The sequence below is a fragment of the Phytophthora infestans genome, genomic scaffold (assembly GCF_000142945.1).
Source record: "Phytophthora infestans T30-4 supercont1.10 genomic scaffold, whole genome shotgun sequence".
NCBI lineage: Eukaryota > Oomycota > Peronosporomycetes > Peronosporales > Peronosporaceae > Phytophthora > Phytophthora infestans.
In genome coordinates, this window is record NW_003303749.1 from 1,340,327 (window position 1) to 1,346,258 (window position 5,932).

The following is a 5,932-nucleotide window of genomic DNA, read 5'->3' on the forward strand; positions in this document are numbered from 1 at the left end:
CAACCCCAGCGCGGGATGAGACCGGGGTGCCAACAAACACTTTTTGGGGTGAAATCCAAACGAGATGGGGCGCGAGCAAAACCAAAAAGGCTTGAGCAAAATAAAAGTGCCGTTTTGGTGCGTCATCAGGGCTCGAGCAAAATAGATTGGTAAATTAGTAATGACGCAGATGACCACGTCTGCGAGTTAAAGTGAATCACAAGTCGCACCATACACCAACCATTCATAGCACCGTACTGCGTGGCCGCACTGCTCTGTGTGTTTATTCCTCATTCTACGCGTCCGCCTACAGTGGGTGCTTATACTCTTTGTAGTGCAGCAATGCCGAGAATAGCATGGAGGAAGCTGGCGGAGCGTACATCCAGTGACGGCTTTACAAAATTCCGAGCCGAGATGTTTTGCTGCTCTTCAATCTATGCGAAGCGTGAGATCAACTGTAAATTATGCCCTGGTGATCATGCAATGCTTGAGCGGCGCATGGTATGCACGAGTCCATCCTGTGCCAAGAAGGAAGCGGCACTGGGAGGTACACAGTGTGCTGTACAGTGGAAAACATGGGAGTGCACGTCTCATTCGTCTTGGCACATCTACACGAACGACGAAAAGCATTTGCGCGACGAGGCATGCATTGGTGCCCATCGTGTGCCTATAACCACAGAAGTGAAGGAGTTTGTAACTCGAATGGATGCCTGTGGTATGCAACCTCGGCATATATGGAGCAGTCTTCGTCGCGCGCCAGACATACCGGCTCCGCCGTTGGGGCTGCCGTCTCGACAACAAATTACCGATTGCGTGAAACGTCTACGAAAGAAGAGTTTGACGCGTAACACACGGCAAGGTGTGAAGTCGTTGGCAAAGGAGTATCCTTACTACCCCGGAATCGACGCTGAAAAAGCTTTCCTGTTTGCTCCGGAACTTGAAGACGATGGATTTCCTCGAATTGGAAAAGGATCTGACGAGGACTTCTTAGTTGTGGGAATTTCTACTCTAAGCTTGCTAACAAAAGTTAACAAGCTCCGTAGTGATGACCACTTCAGACTTTTCCACACCGACGCTACTTTTAAGCTCACTGACCTGGGCTACCCAGTGATAACTTGTGGATTTACCGATCGATCGCGCACGTACCACATTGCTGCCATCCTGATAGTTAGTGCTAGAACTCACCGAGAGTACGAATTGGCATTTGGATGTTTTGCAAAGCTGTACCAAAGGATATTTGGGGCTTCGCTGCGCGTGGATGCTATCATGGGAGACGCAGAAGACGCACAGCTGAACGCGTTGCGAAACGTTACAGTATTTAGCGAAAGCAAATACTTGATGTGTTTTTTTCATGTGCTTTATAACGTGCACAAGCGGACAAGACACCTTGAAACAGGCCCGGGGGTTTCCGTATTTTCAGGAGTTATGGATATGCATTTTACGACAAACTATACAGAGTACTGCAGTGTGAAAGATCGCGTTATTTCCGAGTGGAGAATGGAACCATGCCTCAAAGCGTTTGCGAATTACTTTGAAGAACAGTGGATTGAAAGCCGTTTTTGGAGATGGCAGATTTATCACTCTCCATCTAGTTACGCTACGACAAACAATCCCTGTGAAATATTTAACGCCACTGTCAAACGTCATGTACAGCGGAAAGCTTCCGAAATTTGCACGTTGATCCGAAGTATGATTACTCTGGCTGAAGATGTAGGTTGTGATGTTGCCTCTCCTTCAGCATCTATCGCCGCACCCAATCCCGAAATGAAACGTACGGCTAAGTGGATGTTGAAAGCCAAAGCTGTAATGGTATTTCGGACTCGTGATGCAGCGCAAGTGCGTGTGATGCATATATCGGAAATGCATATGGATGCAGAAGCCATGGCATCCATGCGGGAAATGGCGAATGTTAGTATTTGCGACCAAGAATCCGAACATTTCTCGTTTCTATCCTTGCTGTTAGACAAGTCACAAAAACGAAAAGCTTCTCGCCTGTATTGTGATAGCGTGAAATGGTCTACGAGGCGGGCACATCGACAAAATATGCCTCCCAATGGATGGCTAGTGAATGCTGAGGAGAACGAATGCGCGTGCTCAATGCACGTTAAGTTTGGAATATGTTCTCACATAGTGGTGGCTAGATCGGTCCTCGGGATTGGAAATAACGTTGGCTTTGGGGAAAAACTTATGTGTAGACGAGCAAGAAAGAAGCTGAGAAAAAGCCAAGATGACACTGTGGCTTCTGTATCAGATCGGAGCAATTTGGGAGTCACCGTTGACGCTGAGGCTCAGTTTCGTGCGTTCCGACATAGGCAAGAGCACTTGGGACATGTTCACGAGTTGGATAGAGATTCTTTCGAGGATGGTAGTGTTCGAATGTTACCCTCGACGCAAATTGACCAGGGCTTTTACGGGCATATACACAACACCACAAACCGCAACAACTCTTACAATCGAGTTATCGCCAGTAAAAATTTGAAATGACAACAATGAATGGCTGAATGCATGGAGTCCAGGGTTTATATATCCACTGACTTCGACGAATGTATCGACTAGTTATATAAATTTCGTGCCTGGTCCTGCACAAGACGGCTTTGCGATGCAGCTACACCCCAGGACCGAGCCAGCCAAACTTGCATCACGAAATCAGTCAACAGTTCAGCTACACCCCTGCTTCCAATATGTCGACAGCAACTGAAAACGAGAGAAGTACCGATTTTGCCGCAAGGTGTATGGAGCAAGACTCCGAGAACGTGTTTGGTCCTGGTAGACCTGTGGAGTGGACTCGCAGTACAGATGACACTTTGTTTGGTACGCCGTCACCCCGCCAAGTAGGAAGACCTCCGTTATCATCCCGCGCACTTCAGATGCAAGCCCTGCTGAACTAATACGACTAAACCATTGCTGTTGTTATTCTCATTATTTTATTATCAATACAGAACCTTTATTGCAAAACTCACTGCCAGTTCACAATAAGTCGCGCGAGTTAATGTGAAACCCACTGCCAGTTCACAATAATTCGCGCGAGTTAATGTGAAACCCACTGCCAGTTCACAATAAGTCGCGCGAGTTAATGTGAAACCCACTGCCAGTTCACAATAAGTCGCGCGAGTTAATGTGAAAGGATTGGGATTAAAAAACGAGTGGTCACAATTCAACAGACGCAGAATATGTCGAGGCGTGTGTGTACGCAGCGCACAGAGCGGGAGAAGTTTCAGCTGCTGCGGCAATGGCAATCTCACCCGGAATGGACTCTCCGTGACGCCTCTCATGAACTGGGAGTCTACGATAGCACCCTCCGAGGTTGGAAGGAACAGTACTGGCACCGACTGGACGAGGAATGCGGTTCACATCGAAAGCGAAGGAAAGGAGGAGGGCGGAAGTACAAAACGAAGCCCTACGAGGGGAGGATTATCGATTACTTTGATAATATGCGTGCAAGTGGCAGAGGCACCTTCTCGGAGATGTTGCATTATTGCAGAAACATTGAAGAATTTACGGCAGATATAACCAATCCCAACTCTCAAAACACATGGGTCCGTCGGTTTATCGAGCGATATTCAAAGCCAGGGCCAGCGGACGTTGTGGTGGTGGTTCCCGGTGTACCAGAGCATTTGCAGGACGCCCAGAACAACCCGAGCCTTCCTGAAGCGTCGCAGGACGTATCCGCATCACCCCAGGACGTCCAGGACGCCCAGGTCGCGTTGCAGGACGTCCAGGACGCCCAGGTCGCTTCGCAGGACGTATCCGCGTCTCCACAGGACGTCCAGGACGCCCAGGACGCGTCGCAGGAAGAATTTTACATGCCCCAGGACGTGCAGGATGCCTCGCAGGACGCCCAAGAGGTTTCCAATGTTTTTCAGGGCAAGACTATAGGCGGTCAGCACTTGCCAGGCGTTTCTCAGTGTCTACAAGACGCCATGCAGGACGTACAGGAGGCTATACAGGTCGGGCTGGATGTCCCCGATGGTATACAGAGTGATGACGATGAGCAGTACCACGTAGGTATGTTGGTTTCACTTTTTTCCAAGGACACTACATATAAGGCTGCATTGCTGTGCAAGAACTTTCGACTTTTCTACTTTTTGAAAGCTCCGAAGGTTACTGCGTACGAGCTTCGGAAAATGCAGAAGGAAGCAATTGTATCGCCCAACAAGTTGGTACAAATTTTACCTTGGTCTGTCATTAGGCAGTGCCAAAAAGCTATATCCTCGCTTCAAAACAAACGCGAAGGCGTCGGAGAGCTGGGTATGGTGGTGAAGGTTGCAACAGTGGGAATATTGACTCCGCCCACCGTCGCAGCCATGAAGCGGTGGCATGAAGTCACGAAAGTCATTGACACGCTAGAGAAAGCGTTCGTGTGGATCACTAAAATTGACTTTACTCTTAATGTGGATAGACATTTTCGAGTTATCAAAGACCAAACTCTCGAATCCCGCTTGAAAGTCCTCCCTGTTTTCTCACCCCAGGTACACTTTACTCTTACTATTTCTGTTTCTTATCGAGACTGCTAGCTAACCTCGTTGTTTTTTAATTGGGACGTGTAGATGGAGCTAATTGAGATTGCTGGGAAGGGCTCTTTTAGCGATGCAACCTTCGAAATCTTGCTCGAGAAATTGTTCAGTGGGCCGAAGGTAGTCTGCATCAAACCTACAACTATGCTGGTTGTGGTTGAAGGCGCAGTATCTATTGACACCCACGAGCTCGCCAAATTGTTTTTTGGTTTGTCGAATGAAATAGTGTTGCTCCCTATTAACTGCAACGGCATTCATTGGTGCAGTATTATGGTAAAGCTCGCGAGCTCTGAGGTCCTCGTGTACGATCCAATGGGCTCTTCCTATTTGGCCAACGTCCGGGGTGTCGCGCAGACTGTAATTCCGCTACTTCCAACTTCGAGAACACGATATCGGCTTCGTACGTACGAATCTGAATTTGGTTTTCAACTGGACAACTACAACTGCGGGTTGTATGTACTACTAGCATTTGAGATGCTTTGTGGTGCGAGCTTACCAGGTAAAAGAAGCAGAAGTCTTCTTCAATACCTGCGCTACAGATACTTGTGCATGTGCTTCTAACACATGAATTCCATTTTCTTTTTTCCTTCATTAATATTACGCTTATCTCCAACGTGACCATAGTCTAAATAAATTGAACATGAATGCTGCGATATGTGTCTACGACTTGAAGCTCTGGTCGTCTCGGTATTCCCACGGTTTCTCCCACGATAGCCTCTGTGGCAGCTAGCTCCTGGTCAGTATCTTATAATACCAGGCGTCTCTGTGGTAGCAATCTCGACGATTATGGCACCTCTGAGGTCACCCACAATCGTTCCCCCAAATCCATCGCCTCAGTCCTTGTATATTAATAGTCTCCCCCGTCATCTCCGGCCTCCTCCATGATCTCCATGATCTCCATGATCTTGTTCATCATCTCTGGCCTCCCCTGCCACACTGGTTGTCTTGGTAGTCTTCATCGTAGACGCCACCTCTCCAGTAGTCTGTAGTGACCGCCTCCGTTGCTTGCCAGCCGGTAAAGCGGCATCTTCACCACGCCGAGCGCCGCCGCCAACGCTGCCTGCGTCTTTTGTCTTTCAAATACTATGTGGAGCATATCAGTCACTGATTCAGTGTGTAGTGATTTATGCACAGCATAATTTTATCCAGACCCCCTTTTGCATTTTGGTGGGACCCCATCAGAATTTTGTTGGAGCCCTTTTGACGCGCGGGATGGTCGGCCGGCATGTCCGAGGATTACCCAGCATACCCTCTTCGCTAATCAGGGACTCAAAAGATGCGGGGTCATGCGCTCTCACTCTGGTACAACTCACCTCATATGTGGGACGTGGAATACGATCTACAATTTAGGGGCCCGGCCCGGGTCTTCGGTCTCTCGAAAGACCTTCCGCGCGCGAGCGGGCCAAAAAAACTAATTTTTTAAAAAAAACAAAAAACAA